At 36.1% G+C, this 15,786-nt stretch overlaps 1 protein-coding gene and 1 non-coding gene across 8 annotated transcripts in view; one reads left to right on the top strand and one right to left on the bottom strand.

The window, feature by feature from the left end:
* TMEM108 (transmembrane protein 108) overlaps positions 1 to 15,786 on the top strand; it is a 417,720-nt gene that overhangs the window by 65,317 nt on the left and 336,617 nt on the right. The gene's annotated exons all lie outside the window — the stretch shown is intronic.
* LOC145539985 (U6 spliceosomal RNA) lies at positions 14,583 to 14,688 on the bottom strand. Its single transcript, XR_014078122.1, has one exon. It is a non-coding gene; the product is annotated as a U6 spliceosomal RNA (small nuclear RNA).

The following is a 15,786-nucleotide window of genomic DNA, read 5'->3' as shown; positions in this document are numbered from 1 at the left end:
CTGACCAGTGAGGAGAGGATGAAGGTTTTCAAAAAAGACAGCCAAGAAACCAGGGGATGATTCAATTTACCTTGAACAGCTGGTCCTGTTCAAGGGCCATGTCTGGGTGTCTTGGTGGAGGAGGTGCCATGGTCTGTTATCTGTACTGCAAGTATCCTCCCCATTATTTTCTGCGTCAGCCCCACTGCATGTTAGAAACATTGTGTATATGTGAAGGAAAAAAACTGAAACTTGGTTAAATTGGATATTCCAAACAATGTTATTGAAATTACATAGAGGCCATGACCATGGGTCATTATAGGAGCAAGATACAGTCTTTGATTTGTCTTTAGAATGCGGTGTGTTTATAAAAGCAATCACTCAAGGTTCATAGTTCTGCGTCTGTGTATTTGGTATTTAAAGAATCAATTTGAACATCTTTTATTCAAAGCAAAGCCTTAGCAATGTTATGTGGTGGTTAATGCATTTTGAGTATACTTGAGATTTAAGGAGGAGACAGAAAGGAAAAGATTTCTCATGGTTTAGATTTTGTTGATGAAAATCATTTTTTTTTTTAAATCTCAATTTCTTTAAAAAATGTATTCCATTTAAACTTATAAAAAAAGTTCACTCATTTCTTCCACCCCTAATTCTCGTCCCCACATCTTGCAATCACCAGTCTGTTTTATGTATCTATGGGCTTGTTTTTGTTCTTTAAACTCCACATATAAGAGAATATTGCATTTGTCTTTCTCTAACTTATTTCACTTAGCATAATGTCCTTGAGGTCCATCCATGTTGTCACCAATAGCAAAATTTTATTCTTTTTATGACTGAATAATACTCCATTATATATATATATATATTATATATATAATATATAATATATGTATATATACACACAAATATATATGTATGTATACACAGCACAATTTCTTAATTCATTCATCCATTGATGGACACTTAGATTGATTCCATGTCTTGGCTAAGTTTGTGATAAACATGGGGATACACATATCTTTTCAAATTAGTATTTTCATTTTCTTTGGATAAGTACCCAGAAGAGGAATTACTAGATCATATATAGTTCTGTTTTTAATTTTCTGAAACCTACATACTGTTTTCTATTGGCTGCACCAATTTACATTCCCATCAACAGTACACAAAGATTCACTTTTTTGCACATCTTTGCCAATACTGGTTATTTCTTGTCTTTTTCAAAATAGCCATTCTAAGAGGTATAATGTGATATCTTATTGTGGTTTTGATTTGCATTTCTCAGTCCCATGGACAGAGGAGTCTGCTGGGCTACAGTCCATGGGGTCAAAAAGAGTCAGACACAACTTAGTGACTAACTAACAGCAACACAGATTTGGGTATCTGTATGTCTTCTTTGGAAAAAAATATCTATTCAGCTCTTATACCCATTTTTAGTTGGATTGTTTGTGGGATTTTTTGTTTGTTTTTATGTTTTTGCTCTTGAGTTGTATGAATTCTTTATATATTGTTCTTTTGGCTATTAATCCCTTCAGTTCAGTCGCTCAGTCATGTCTGACTCTTTGCAACCCCATGGACTGCAGCACATCAGGCTTCCCTGTCCATCACCAACTCTTGGAGCTTGGTCAGACTCATGTCCATGGAGTCAGTGATGCCATCCAACCATCTCATCCTCTGTCGTCCCCTTCTCCTCCTGCCTTCAATCTTTCCCAGCATCAGGGTCTTTTCCAGTGAGTCAATTCTTTGCATCAGGCGGCCAGAGTATTGGAGCTTCAACTTCAGCATCAGTCCTTCCAGTGAATATTCAGGACTGATTTCCTTTAGGATTGACTGGTTTGATCTCCTTGCAGTCCAAGGGACTCGCACTTGTCTTCTTCAATACCACAGTCCAGAAGCATCAATGATTAGTCAGCTACATAATTTGCAAATTTTCCCTTTCATTCTATGGATTTCCTTTTCATTTTTTGGCAGTTTCCTTTGCTGTGCAGAAGCATTTTACATTGATGTATTCCCATTCATTTATTTTTGCCCTTATTCTTTTGCATTGACAAAGATTCAAAAAATCATCACCAACACCTATGTCAAGAAGTTTACCACTTATCTTTTCTTCTAAGAGTTTTATGGTGTTATGTCTTACATTCCAGTATTTCATCCATTTAGGGTCAATTTTTGTATGTTATAAGATAGTTGTCCAGTTTTATTCTTTTGCATATAGTTGTCCAGTTTTTCCAGCACCTTTTATTAAAGAAATTGTCCTTTCCCCATTGTATATTCTTGGGTCTTTTGTCACAGATTAATTCACCACATATGTGTGGGTTAATTTCTTGGCCCTCTGTTTTGTTCCATTGATCTGTGTGTCCTTTTTATGCAAATACCACATTGTTTTAACTACTACAGCTTTGTAATATAGTTTGAAATCAGAGAGTGTGATACTTCCAGCTTTGTTATTCTTTTTTTTTTTTAATTAGTTTATTTATCTATTTTTTAAGTTTACAGTATTGTATTGGTAAATACATTGACATGAATCCACCATGGGTGTATTCTTAAACTTGCTTTGTCTATTTGAGGTCTTTTGTGTTTCCATACAAATTTTAAGACTATATTATTTATGTGAAAAATGCCATTGGAATTTTAATAGAGGTTAGATTGTATCTGTATGTTGCTTTTGGTAGTATGAACAGTTTAAAAATACTGATTCTTCAAATTCATGAGTGTGGAATATCTTTCCATTTATTTGTATCTTCTTCAATTTGTTTCATCAGTGTCTTGTGGTTTTCAGTATAGAGATCTTTTACCTCCTTGGTTTATTTCCTTCCTTGGTATTTTATTGTTTGATACAATTGTAATTGGGGTTATTTTTCTAATTTCTCTTTCTGCTAGTTCAGTATTACTGTATAGAAGTGCAGCTGACTTTTGTGTATTGATTTTTTATCCTGTCTTTGCTGAATTTGCTTAGTAGTTCTAACAATTTTTTGATATAGTTGCTAGAGTTTTCTATATACAGTGTCATGGCATCTGCAAATAGAAACAAGTTTTACTTCTTCCTTTCCAATTTGGATGCCTTTTTTTCTTGCCTAATTTCTCTGGCTAAAATGTTTAATAAAAATGACCCATGGCGGATTCATGTCAATGTATGGCAAAACCAATACAATATTGTAAAGTAAAAAAATAGATAAATAAATAAATTTTAAAAAAATGACTGAAGTGGACATCCTTGTCTTGTTCCTGATCTTAGAGGAAAAACTTTCAGCTCTTCACTGTTGAGTATGGTGTGGTGTTAGTTTTGAGCTTGCCACATATGGCCTTTATTATGTTTGAGTATGTCAGGAGATCAAACAAGTCAATCCTAAAGAAAATCAATCTTAATATTCATTGCAAGGACTGATGCAAAAGCTGAAATACTAATACTTTGGCCATCTGATGCGAAGAGCTGACTCATTGGAAAAGACCCTGATGCTGGGAAAGATAGAAGGCAGGAGAAGGGCACAACAGAGGATGAGATGGTTGGATGGCATCATCAACTCAATGGACATGAGTTTGAGCAAGCTCTAGGAGATGGTGAAGGACAGGGAAACCTGGAATGCTGCAGTCCAGTGGGTCACAAAGAGCTGGACATGACTGAACAGCAACAAATGTTCCTTCTATACCTGCTTTGTTGAGAGTTTTGTTTATTTTTATCATAAATGGATGTTGAACATTTTCAAATGCTTTTTCCTGCTTCTATTAAAATGATCATATGATTTTTATCCTGCCTTTTTTTAATGTGGTGAATCACACTGACTGACTTGCAGATGTTGAACCATCCTTGTATTGCTGTCATAAATCCCACTTGAGTATGGTGTATGATCCTTTTAATGTATTGTTTAATTCAGTTGATAATATTTTGTTGAGGATTTTTCATCTATGTTTTTCACGGATTTGGGCCTATTGTTTTCTTTTTTGTATGCCATCCTCATTTGATTTTGATATCAGGGTAATACAGACCTTGTAAAATGTATTTGTATTAATTCTTTAAATATTTGGGAGAATTCACAAGTGAAGCCATCTTGTCCTGGACTTACATTTTTTGGAAGGTTTTTTTTTTTTATTATTACCAATTTAGTCTCCTTGCTAGTAATTGATCTGTTCAGAGTTCCTGTTTCATCATGATTCAGTCTTGGTAGATTATATGTTTTTAGGAGTATCTTCTAGGTTGTCCAATTTATTGGCACATAAATGGGGCTTCCCAGGTGTCTCAGTGGTAAAGAATCTACCTGGCAAACAGGAGACATGGGTTCAATCCTTAGGTCAGGAAAATCTCCTGGAGAAGGAAATGGCAACTCTCTCCAGTGTGTTCATACCCGGAAAATTCTATGGACAGAGGAGCATTGTGGCCTGCAGTCCATGGGGTTGCAAAAAAGTTGGACACAACTTAGCAAACAAACAGCAGCAATTGTTTATAGTAGTCTCTTGAGATTCTTTGTATTTCTGTGGTATCAGTTGTAACATCTCTCCTTTATTTTTTTCTTTCTTTGAGTCCTCTCTTTTTCTCTTGGTGAGTCTCACTAAAGGATTGTCGATTTTTCTCATCTTTTCAGTGAAACACCTCTTAGTTTTATTGTTCTTTTCTCTTCTTCCAGTTTCTATTTCATTTATTTCTACTCTTATCTTTCTTATTTCTTTCCTTCTACTAATTTTTGGCTTCTTTGACTCTTCTTTTTCTAGTTCCTTGGGGTATAAAATTAGGTTGTTTATTTGAAACTTTTCTTGTTTCTTGAGATAGGCATTTTTGCTATGAACTTCCCCTCTTAGAAATGTTTTTCCCACATCCCATAGATTTTGGATTGTTGTGTGTCCATTTTCATTTGTCTCCAGGTATGTTTTGATTTCTTCTTTGATTTCTTCACTGACCCATTGGTTGTTAAGTAGCATATTGTTTAGCCCGCACGTTTCTATTTTTTGTAGTTTTTTCTTGTAGTTGATTTCTAGTTTAATATTGTTGTGGTCAGAAAAGATGTTTAATATGATTTAAATCTTCTTAAATTTATTGATACTTGTTTTGAGACATAGCATGTTATCTATCCTGGAGAATGTTCCATGTGCACTTGAAAAGAATGTGTATTCTGCTGCATTTGGATGGATTGTTCTATTTCTATTGATTGTCTGTTTGATCTAATGTATCATTTAAGGCCAATATTTCCTTATTGACTTTTTGTCTATGTAATATATCTATTGATGTAATTGAGGTGTTAAAGTCTCCTACTATTACTGAGTTGCTGTCCATTTCTCCCTTTAGGTTTGTTTATATTTGCTTTATCTATTTAGGTGCTTGCTCCTGTATTGAGTGCATGTGTTTTTACAATTGTTATGCCTTCTTGGATTGATCCCTTTATCATTATGTAATGTACTTTTTGTCTCTTCTTATAGTATACATTTTTAAATCTATTTGGTCTAAGTATTGCTACAGCTTTCTTTTTGTTTCCATTTGCACGGAATACATTTTGCCATCCCCTCACGTTAAGTCTGTGAATTTTGATCTAATTTGTCTCTCTTGTAGGCAGCATATATATAGATCTTGTGTTTTAATCTATTCAGCCACTCTGTCTTTTAATAGGAGAATTCAGTGTGTTCACATTTAAAGTAGTTATTGCTAGGGATGTGGTTACTGCCATTTTGTTGTTCTTTGTAGCTATTTTTGTGGTTCCTTTCTTGGTTCTTTTCTTTTTTTAATCCTTTAATTTTATTGGAGTATAGTTAATTTACAATGTTGTGTTAGTCATAGGTATATAACAGAGTGACTCAGTTATACATATACAAATATTCATTCTTTTTTAGATTGTTTTCTCATCTAGGTTATCACAGAATATTGAGTAGAGTTCTCTGTACTATAGATTAGGTCCTTGGTGGTTATTTGTATTTTACAGAGTAGTGTGTTTTTTCAGCCCAAGCTCCTGATTTATCCCTCCCCTCCAGGTTTCCCCTTTGGAAACCATAAGTTTATTTTCAACCTATAAATCTGTTTCTGTTTTGTAAATAGTTCACTTCTATCTTTTTCAAAAATTAGATTTCACAAATGAGTGATATTATATGATATTTGTATTTCTTTGTCTGACTTACTTCACTTAGTTTGATAATCTCTTAGTCCATCTTTGTTGCTACAAATGCCATTATTTCATTATTTTTTAAATGACTGAGTAATATTCCATTGTATATATGTACCACATCTTCCTTATCTGTTCCTCTGTTGATGGACATTTAGATTGCTTCTGTGTTTTGGCTGTTGTAAACTGTGCTGCCATGAACACATTGAGGTTCATATATCCTTTCAGCTTATGTTTTTCTCCTGATGTATGCCCAGGAGAGGGATTGCAGAGTCATATGGTAGCTCTGTTTTTAGTTTTTTAAGTAAGCTCCACCCTGTTCTCCATAGTGGTTGTACAGTTTACATTCCCACCAAGAGTGTAGAAAGGTTCCCTTTTCTCCAAACTCTCTCCAGCATTTAATATTAAACTTTTTGATGATGGCCATTCTGACTGATATGGGGTGGTACCTCATTGTAGGTTCTCTGATAATTGGTGATTGCATTTCTCTGATAATTAGTCATGTTGAACATCTTTCCATGTGCTTGTTGATAATCTGTCTTCTTTGGAGAAATGTCTATTAGATCTTCTGCCCATTTTTTTGATTGGCTTGTCTGTTTTTCTGACATAGAACTGCATGAGCTGTTTGTGTATTTTGGAGATTAATTCCTTGCCTGTTACTTTGTTTGCCAATATATTCTCTCATTCTGTTGGTTATCTTTTTGTTTTGTTGATGGTTTCCTTTGCTGTGCAGGAACTTTTAAGTTTAATTAGGTGCTTTTTGTTTACTTTTTTTAAATTTTCATTATTCTATGAGGTATGTAAAAAAAGATATTACTGTGACTTATGTCAAAGAGTATTCTGCCTATGTTTTCCTCTAAGAGATTTAGAGTGTCCAGCCTTACATTTAGATCTTTGATTAATTTTTAGTTTATTTTTGTGTATGGTGTTAGAAAATGTTCTAATATCATTCTTTTATAGGTAGCTGTCCAGTTTTCCCATTGCCACTTATTGAAGAGATTATATTTTCTCCATTGTATATTCTTGCCTTCTTTGTCATGGATCTATTGACCATAGGTGCATGTGTTTATTTCTGGGCTTTCTATCCTATTCCATTCATCTATATTTCAGAAGAGTACCATACTGTTTTGATGACTGTAGCTTTGTAGTATAGTCTGAAGTTGGGCAGTCTAATTCCTCCAACTCTGTTTTTCTTTCTCAGAATTGCTTTGGCTATTCAGGGTCTTTTGTATTTTCTTATAAATTTAAAATGTTTTTGCTCTAGTTCTGTGAAAAATGCTGTTGATAATTTGATAAGGATTACATTGAAGCCATAGATTGCCTTGAGTACTATAGTCATTTTGACGATATTGATTCTTTAAGTCCAAGAACATGGTATATCCACTTATCTGTGTCATCTCTGATTTCTTTCATCAGTGTCTTATAGTTTTCATAGTAGAGGTATTTTGTCTCTTCAGGTAGGTTTATTCCTAGGTATTTTATTCCTTTTAATGTGATAATAAATGAAATTGTTTCTGTGATTTCTCTTTCTGATATTTCATTCTTAGTGTGTAGCTCAAGAGGCTTCTGTGTATTAATTTTGTAACCTGCAACTTTACTAAATTCATTGAAAAGCTCTAACAGTTTTCTGGTCACATATTTAGGATTTTCTATATGTAGTGGCAGTTTTACTTCTTTTTTTTTTAATTTAAATTCGTTTTATTTCTTTTTCTTCTCTGATTCTTGTGGCTAGGACTTTCAAAATTATGTTGAATAAAAATGGTGAAAATTGACATCCTTGCCTTGTTGCTGATGTTAGAGGAAATACTTTCAGCTTTTCATCATTGAGCATAATATCAGTTGTGGGTGGGTTTGTCATATGTGACCTTTATTATGTTGAGATAGTTTTCATCTAAGACCACTTTCTGGAGAGCTTTTATCATACATGAGTGTTGACTTTTTCCAAAGCTCTTTCTGTGTCTATTGAGATGATCATATGGTTTTTATTCTTCAGCTTTTTTCACGCTGATTGTGAATATTGAAGAATTGCATCCCTGGGATAAAATACACTTGATCATGGTATATGAGCCTTTGAATGCATTGTTGCATGTGATTTCCTAATATTTTGTTGAGAATTTTTGTGTCAACATCAATGACATTGGACTGTAATTTTCTTTCTCTCTCTCTCTCTTTTTTTTTGGGGGGGAGGGTTACTTTTTATCTGGTTTTGGTATCGGGATGATGGTGGCCTTGTAGAATGAGTGTACCTTCCTCTGAAATTTTTTTGGGAAATTTTATAACAGGTGAGTGTTTCATCTTCTCTAACAGTTTGATGGAATTCACTTTGGAAGCCATCTGATCCTGGACTTCTGTTTATTGGAAGATTTTTTAATCATAATTACAATTTTGGTACTTGTTTGGTCTGTTCGTATTTTCTATTTATTCCTTGTTCAATCTTGGAAAGTTGTACGTTTGTAAGAATTTGTCCATTTCTTCTAGGTTGCCCATTTTATTGGCATATAGTTGCTTATGGTAGTCCCTTATGATCCTTTATATTTCTATGCTGTCAATTGTAACTTCTCATTTTAATTTTATTGATTTGAGTCTTCTCCCTTTTCTTCTTGATGACTCTGGCTAAAGGCTTATAATTTTGTTTATTGTCTCAAAGAACCAGCCTTTACTTGCATTGATCTTTGCTATTGGTTTTCTTTTACCTCTGTTTTCTTTATTTCTGCTTTGATCTTTATGATTTCTTTCCTCTACTAACCTTGGGTTTTGTTTGTTTGTTCCTCTTTCTCTAGTTGCATTAGTTGTAAGGTTAGGTTGTTTATTTGAGACTTTTCTTTTTTCCTGAGTTAAGATTGTATTGATATAAACTTTCCTCTTAGAACTTCTTTTACTATGTCTGAAAAGTATTGAAACATCGTGTTTTCATTGTCATGTGTCTCTAGGTATTTCTGGATTTTCTCTTTAATTTCACGAGTAATCCATTGGTTACTTATTAACATATTGTTTAGCCAACTTGTGTTTGTTGTTTTTACAGTTTCTATTCCTATAATTGATCTCTAATCCCATAGCATTGTGGTTGGAAAAGATCTTTGATATGATTACAGTATTCTTAAATTTATGAAGGCTTGATTTGTGGCCTAGGATGTGATCCTGGAGAATGTTACCTATGCACTTGAGAAGAAAGTTTATTTGGCTACCTTTGGATGAAATTATCTGTAGATATCAATTAAGTCCATCAAGTCTAATGTCATTTATGGCCTGTGTTTCTGTATTGACTTTGTCTGAATGATGTGTCCTTTGATGAGTGTGGGGTATTAAAGTCCCCCAGTATTACTGTGTTACTGATGCCTCCTCCTTTTATGTCTTTTAGCATTTGCCTTACATAATGAGATGCTCCTATGTTGGGTTCTTGTGTATTTACAATTGTTATATATTCTTCTTGGATTGTTCTCTTGATTGTTATATTGTTGTTGTTGTTCAGTCGCTAGGTTGAGTCTGACTCTTTGTGTCCCCGTGGACTGCAGCACGCCAGGCTTCCCTGTCTTTCACTATCTCCATGAATTTGCTCAAACTTATGTCCATTGAGTCAGTAATGTCATCCAACCATCTCATCCTCTGTCACCACCTCCTCATTTTGCCCTTAATCTTTCCCAGCATCGGAGTCTTTTGCAATGAGTCAGCTCTTTGAATCAGGTGGCCAAAGTATTGGACTTCAGCTTCAGCACCAGTCCTTCCAATGAATATTTAGGGTTGATTTCCTTTAGGATTGACTGGTTTGATCTCCTTGCTGTCCAAAGGACTCTCAAGAGTCTTCTCCAGCACCACAGTTTGAAAGCATAAATTCTTTGATGTTCAGCCTTCTTTATGGTCCAGCTCTCACATCCATGGATGACTACTGGAAAAAGCAGAGCTTTGGCTATCAGATCTTTCTCAGCAAAGTGATGTCTCTGCTTATTAATGTGCTGTCTATGTTTGTCATAGCTTTTCTTCCAAGGAGCAAGCATCTTTTAATTTTGTGTCTGCAATCACCATCTGCAATGATTTTAGAGCCCCAGAAAATGAAATCTGACACAGTTTCCACATTTCCCCCATCTATTTGCCATGAAATAATAGGACCAGATTCCATGATCTTCAATTTATGAATGTTGAGTTTTAAGCCAGCTTTCTCACTATCTTCTTTTACCTTCATCAAGAGACTTTCTAGTTCCTCTTCACTTTCTGCCATTAAAGTGGTATTATCTGCATATCTGAGGTTGTTATTTTCCCCAGCAATCTTGATTCCAGCTTGTGAGTTATCTACCCCAGCATTTCATATTATGTACTCTGCATATAAGTTAAATAAGCAGAATGAAAATATATAGCCTTGATGTACTCCTTTCCCAATTTTGAACCAGTCTGTTGTTCCATGTTCAGTTCTAACTGTTGCTTCTTATCCTGCATACAGGTTTCTCAAGAGGCAAGTAGTATGGTCTAGTATTCCCATCTCTTTAAGAATATTCCCAGTTTGTGGATAAACACAAGAGACAACTCTACACATGGACATCACAAGATGGTCATTACCGAAATCAGATTGATTATGTTCTTTGCATCCAAAGATTGAGAAGCTCTATATAGTTAGCAAAAACAAGACCTGGAGCTCACTATGGCTCAGATCATCAGCTCCTTATTGCCAAATTCAGGCTCAAATTGAAGAAAGTAGAGAAAATCAATAGGCCATTCAGGTATGACCTAAATCAAATCCCTTATGATTATACATTAAAGGTAACAAATAGATTCAAGGGGCTAGATCTCTGTAGACAGTGTGCCTGAAGATATATGGGTGGAGGTTTATAACTCTGTATAGGAGGCAGTGACCAAAACCATCCTCAAGAAAAAGAAATACTAGAAGACAAATTGGTTGTCTGAGGAGGCCTTAGAAATAGCTGAGGAAAAAAGAGAAGCAAAAGGCAGAGGAGAAAGGGGAAGATACACCCAGCTGAATGCAGAGCTCCAGAGAATAACCAAGAAAGATAAGGAAGTCTTCAAGAGTGAACAATCCGAAGAAACAGAGGAAAACAATAAAATGGGAAAGACGAGAGATCTCTTTAAGAAAATTGGAGATACCAAGGGAACATTTATGCAAAGATAGGCGCAATAAAGGACAAAAATGGCAAAGACCTAACGGACACAGAAGAGATTAAGAATACGTGGCAAGAATACACAGAAGAACTATACTATAAAGCTCTTAATGATCCAGATAACCAGGATGGTGTTTTCACTCACCTAGAACCAGACATCCTGGAATATGAAGTCAAGTGGGCCTTAGGAAGTGTTACTACCAACAGAGCTAGTGGGGGTAATGAAATTACAGCTGAGATATTTAAATCCTAAAGAATGATGTTGTTAAAAGGCTGCACTCAGTATGCCAGCAAGTTTGGAAAACTCAGCCATGGCTACAGGACTAGAAAAGGTCAGTTGTCACTCCAATCCCAAAGAAAGGCAATGCCAAAGGACATTCAGCTACCACACAATTGCACTCATCTCACACGCTAGCAAAGTAATGCTCAAAATTCTCCAAGCTAAGCTTCAACAGTACGTGAACCGAGAACTTCCAGATGTTCAAGCTAGATTTAGAAAAGGCAGAGGAATCAGAGATCAAATTGCCAACATCTGTTGGATCATCAAAAAGCAAGAGAGTTCCAGAAAAACATCTACTTCTGCTTTATTGACTATGCCAAAGCCTTTGACTGTTTGGATCACAATTACTGTGGAAAATACTTATAAAGATGGGAATACCAGACTACCTTACCTGCCTCCTGAGAAATCTGTATGCAGATCAAGAAGCAACAGGTAGAAGCAGACATGGAACAATAGCCTGTTTCCAAATCAGGAAAGGAGTACATCAAGGCTGTATATTGTCACCTTGCTTATTTAACTTATATGTAGAGCACATCATGTGAAATGCTGGGCTGGATGAAGCACAGCTGGAATCAAGATTTCTGGGAGGAACGTCAATAACTTCAGATATGCAGATGACACCACCCCTATGGCAGAAAGCAAAGAGGAACTAAAGAACCTCTTGATGAAAGTGAAAGAGGAGAGTGAAAAAGCTGGCTTAAAACTCAACATTCAAAAAACGATCAAAGATCATTCAAAACATTCAAAGATCATGGCATTTGGTCCCATCACTTCATGGCATATAGATGGGGAAACGATGGAAACTGTGACAGATTTTTTTTCATGGGCTCCAAAATCACTGCAGATGGTGACTGCAGCCATGAAATTAAAAGATGCTTGCTCCTTATAAGAAAAGCTGTGACAAACCTACACAGCATATTGAAAAGCAGAGACATTATTTTCCTGACAAATGTCCATCTAGTCAAAGCTATGGTTTTTCCAGTAGTCATGTATGGATGTGAGAGCTGGATGATAAGGAAAGCTGAGCACCGAAGAATTGATGCTTTTGAACTGTGGTGTTGGAGAAGACTCTTGAAAGTTCCTTGGATTGCAAGGATATAAAACCAGTTAATCCTAAAGGAAATCAGTCCTGAATATTCATTTCAAGGATTGATGCTGAAACTGAAGCTTCAGTACTCTGACCACCTGATATGAAGAACTGACTCGTTGGAATAGACCCTGATGCTGGGAAAGATTGAAGGCTGGAGGAGAAGGGGGTGACAGAGGATGAGATGGTTGGATGGCATCACTGATTAGATGGGTATGAGTTTGAGTAAGCTCTGGGAGTTGGTGATGGACAGGGAGGCCTGGCGTGCTGCAGTCCATGGTGTCACAAAAAGTTGGATGTAACTGAGCGACTGAACTGAACTGAACTGAACTGATGCTGTTAGAGTGCTGCACTCATTATGCCCACAATTTGGAAAACTCAGCAGTGGTCACGGGACTGGAAAATGTTAGTTTTCATTCTAATCCCAAAGAAAGGCAATACCAAAGAATGTTCAAATTACCATACAATTACATTCATTTCACATTTTAGCAAGATTGTGCTCAAAATCCTTCAATCCTTTAGCAGAATGTGAACTGGTAACTTCCACATGTACAAGCTGGATTTTGAAAAGGCAGAGGAACCAGAGATCAAATTTCCAACATATGCTGGATCATAACAAAAGCAAGGGTATTCCCAAAATACATCTACTTCTGCTTCATTGACTATGCTGATTATTATGTAGTGCCTATCGTTGTCTCCTGTAACATTCCTTATTTTAAGATTTGTTTGTTCTGATATGAGTAATGCTCCTCTAACTTTTTTAAATTTCTATTTGCATGGAATACTTTTTTCTGTTCCCTCACTTTCAGTCTGTATGTGTCCCTAGATCTGAAGTGAGTCTGTTGTAGACAACATGCATATGGGCCTCATTTTTCTATCTATTCAACCAATCAGTACATGTTTGTTGGTTTTTTTCTTTTTTGGTTGGAGCATTGAAGGTAATTATTTATATTACTATTGACATTTTCTTAATTATTTTGGATTTTTTGAATGGCTTTTTCCTTCCTTTCCTGTTTTCTTCTCATCTTTAGTGATTTGATATCTATCTTTAGTGCAGGTTTGGGATGACTTTCTCTCTTTTATGTGTGTATCTATTGTAGATTGTTGGGTTTTGGTTCCCATAAGGTTTTGATAGAGCAGTCTGTATACAAAGTTGTTTTAGTTTGCTGGTCTTTTAATTTCAAGTGCTGTTCCAACATCGTGCATTGGTTCTCTCCTCTTCTCATGTTTGCTGGTTTTGATATCAAATTTGTGTAGGGATGATTCCAACCTTTATGTTTTCCTTTGCTGGTGAGTTTCCCAGTTCATAATTTTCTTGAGTCTATTTGTGGTCTTTTCTTTTCCACCTAGATAAGTTCCTTTAGGATTTGTTGTAATGCTGGTTTTCTGATGCTAAATTCTCTTAGCTTTTGCTTGTCTTTAAAACTTTTGATTTCTCTTTCAAGTCTGCATGAGAGCCTTGCTGGGTAGAATATTCTTGGTTGTAAGTGTTTCCCTTTCATCACTTTAAAGATGTCATGGCACTCCTTTCTGGCCTGCATAGTTTCTGCTGACAGATCAGCTGATAACCTTATGGGGGTTTCCTTGTATTTGATGCTTTTCCCTTGTTGCTGTTATTTTTTCTTTGTCTTTAATTTTTGTCAGTTTGATTAATATGTTTCTTAGTGTGTTTCTCCTTGTGCTTATCTTGTATAGGACTCTGCACTTCCTGCACTCAAGTGAGTATTTCCTTTCTCATGTTAGGAAAGTTTTCAGTTCTAATCTCTTCAAATATTTTCTAATGCTCTTCCTCTCTCTCTCCTACTTCTAGTACCCCTATAATGCTAATATACATGTGTTTAGTGTTGTCCCAGAGGTCTGTGAGACTGGTTCTCTTTCTTTACATTCTTATTTCTTCTGTTCCATGGCAGTGATTTCCAGCATTATGTGTTCCATTTTGCTTATTCATTATTCTGCCTCAGTTATTCTGCTATTGATACCTTCTAGAGTATTTTTCTTTCCAGTTATTGTATTCTTCATCTATGTTTGTTTCTTCTTTAAATCTTCTCTTTGTTAAAAATATGCAACACTTCACAAATTTGCCTGTCATCCTTGCATGGGGCCATGCTAATCTTCTCTGTATGATTCCAATTTTAGTATAGATGCTGCTGAAGTGAACATATCTGTTCCTTTTTCTTTTCTTCACTCTGACTGTGTGGATCACAGTAAACTGTGGAAAAGTCTTAAAGAAATGGGAATACCAGATCATCTGACCTGTCTCTTGAGAAACCTGTATGCAGATCAGGAAGCAACAGTTAGAACTGGACATGGAACAACAGACTGGTTCCAAATAGGAAGAAGTACGTCAAGGCTGTATATTGTCACCCTGCTTATTTAACTTCTATGCAGAGTACATCATGAGAAACGCTGGGCTGGAAGAAACACAAGCTGGAATCAAGATTGCCAGGAGAAATATCAATAACCTCAGATATGCAGATGACACCACCCTTATGGCAGAAAGTGAAGAACTGAAGAGCCTCTTGATGAAAGTGAAAGAAGAGAGTGAAAAAGTTGGCTTAAAGCTCAACATTCAGAAAACTAAGATCATGGCATCTGGTCCCATCACTTCATGGGAAATAGATGGCAAAACAGTGGAAACAGTGTCGGACTTTATTTTTTGGGGCTCCAAAATCACTGCAGATGATGATTGCAGCCATGAAATTAAAAGACGCTTACTCCTTGGAAGGAAAGTTATGACCAACCTAGATAGCATATTAAAAAGCAGAGACATTACTTTGCCAAGAAAGGTCTGTCTAGTCGAGGCTATGGTTTTTCCAGTAGTCATGTATGGATGTGAGAGCTGGACGGTGAAGAAAGCTGAGCACTGAAGAATTGATGCTTTTGAACTGTGGTATTGGAGAAGACTCTTGAGAGTCTCTTGGACTGCAAGAAGATCCAACCAGTCTATCCTAAAGGAGATCAGCCCTGGGTGTTCATTGGAAGGACTGATGTTGAAGCTGAAACTCCAATACTTTGGCCACCTCATGTGAAGAGTTGACTCATTGGGAAAGACCCTAATGCTGGGAAGGATTGGGGGCAGGAAGAGAAGGGGACGACAGAGAATGAGATGGCTGGATGGCATCACCGACTCTATGGACATGGGTTTGGGTAGACTTCCGGGAGTTGGTGATGGACAGGGAGGCCTGGCATGCTGTGATTCATGGGCAAAGAGTCGGACACGACTGAGCGACTGAGCTAAACTGAACTGAATGGTTATGT

The sequence above is a fragment of the Giraffa tippelskirchi genome, chromosome 2, assembly GCF_054371585.1.
Source record: "Giraffa tippelskirchi isolate mGirTip1 chromosome 2, T2T-mGirTip1v1.2.pri, whole genome shotgun sequence".
Classification (NCBI taxonomy): domain Eukaryota; kingdom Metazoa; phylum Chordata; class Mammalia; order Artiodactyla; family Giraffidae; genus Giraffa; species Giraffa tippelskirchi.
Note: the sequence above shows the minus strand (reverse complement) of the source record. Positions and strands in the feature narration are given on the sequence as shown.